Source organism: Chiloscyllium plagiosum, unplaced genomic scaffold, assembly GCF_037043375.1.
Source record: "Chiloscyllium plagiosum isolate Xiang-an unplaced genomic scaffold, Cpla_swu_hap1 HiC_scaffold_18, whole genome shotgun sequence".
Classification (NCBI taxonomy): Eukaryota; Metazoa; Chordata; class Chondrichthyes; order Orectolobiformes; family Hemiscylliidae; genus Chiloscyllium; species Chiloscyllium plagiosum.
In genome coordinates, this window is record NW_028270156.1 from 95918758 (window position 1) to 95920810 (window position 2053).

The window sequence follows — 2053 nt, forward strand, 5'->3', positions numbered from 1 at the left end:
CCTTTGGGTCCAGTGACCGGTCAGGTGACCACCTGCAGCTGACCTTTCTGCCTTTTCTGTAACACTCTCTGGAACAGGTTCCAGTGCAAAGGGAATGAGTTTGTCAATAACAACTGAGAGAAACAGGAGGACGTGCTCAATCAGAATAAAACCCATTTTGGTCTTTCACTTTTAATTCAACTGTAAAAATTATTCATTATCATTTCAGAAATAAGATAATAGGCCAGAAATCAACTCTTCATGTCATTGGGTCTGGGAGACTATGTTAATTTTGACCTGGTCCAGCCTAGATGTGAATCCAGACCCTGAATAATGGGGTTGACTCTGAACGATCTCCTGGGCAGTCAGAATGGATGACAAATGCTGCCCCAGCAAGTGATGCCATGATCCCATGAACAAACAAAACAAATCCGATCGCCGTGGTTATTTGTGAACTCGCCGGTGTTATTGGAAATGGACGAATGGGAAGGTTTATGGGGTAAAGGGAGAAGAATGCATTCAGTGAGGTGATCCTTTGGAGAGCTGATCAGCCAATCAGTAACAATTCAGTAAATATTTCATTCTGAGCCATCTAAGGAAATATCAGGGCAGGGTTTGTAAAGAGGTCAGATTGAATGAGTGTCTCGGTGAACACAAGTGAGACACAGGTACAGAGAGGTTTTGGGGTGGATTAAATTATATTTTATACATTTGCATATTCATCAACATTACAGCAGTTAAAACTGGGAATTATTTATGCAGCGAAGGGGATGCTGGGTGAAGATACCGTAGTTAGTGCTTATTTTATTCCAGGCACACCAGCCAAGGAGCACATCCTTCCTGTATCTATCCGCTCGAGCTCTTGAAGATTTTTCTTCCTTTGAAGTATTTCATGTTTAGATACTCCAGAGAAGAAAACTTCAAGCTCCTCAATCTCTCCTGCCAGGGCATGTTACTGGCTGCTTCATGGACTGGAACTGGCAATTGAGAATGAAAGGTTACTGTATAAAATATCTTCAATGGTATTGCCAGACGAGAGTGGTTTTAGGAAAATGACCTTGGCTTACAGGCATTGAGTGTCAGAGCACTTCCTGTTGTGGGGCATCCTGTTTAGATTCAATCTATTGATAACTATTAGAACTGACTTGCACTGGCTCCGTCAAAGTGGTAAGAGCATTATGACTGTCATCGAAGCTTGTAACAAACTTCCCATGGGTTAAAAATCGTAAATGATAGAGTATACACGAGGTCTGATGACACTGTTGGAGTATTGATGTTGCTGTTAATCACATTAACTCGGCTGGAGTTGACTGAATTTATATTGTCTCTTTCTGAATCTCAGGATGTCTCTCTGGGCAGTAAGCAATGAGCAGGGATCATCTGTTTTGATTTAAATTGTGACTGTAGCACTGCTGCTTCACAGCATCAGGTACAAGGTTGGAGTCCAGCCTTGGTCACCGGCCTGTGTGGAGTTTGCACATTCCCCTATGATTGTGTGGGCCCCCTCCAGGAGCTCTGGTTTCCTCCCACAGTTCATCTAAGGAACTGCGGGTTAGGTGGATCAGTTGTGCGAAATTGCCCACAGTGTCCAGGATTGTGCAGACTCAGTGGATCAGCCATGGGAAATGCAGTGTTACAAGGATGGATGTTCCAGGTGGGATGCTCTTTGGATGGTTGGTGGGGTTTGATGGATCAATGCTCTCCTGCCACACTGTAGGGATTCTATTCTATGATTGAGGAGAAAGCAGGGTGTCCTTAGAGAAGGAGCATGTGGTATGTTTCAATGCTCTCGATGCCTTTAGATAGAGGTTGGCATCGCAGGGGATACCGTGCTTTATCCCCACTGCTGCCCCCTCACCCCTAACTCTATTTTGATTTGGTCCCATTCTGTCATTTGTAATGGTTTGCTTTGCCCGTAATGGGCTTTGTTTGTAAATATTCAATTGGTTACACGGGTGGTTTACTGCAGGTGATTATATATTAACAAAACCCAAAATGGCGTAATGATGAACGTCGGAAGGTTGCTCAGCTGTGTGTGATAACACTTCTGGGTAGGAGAAATGGGGGGAAAAAG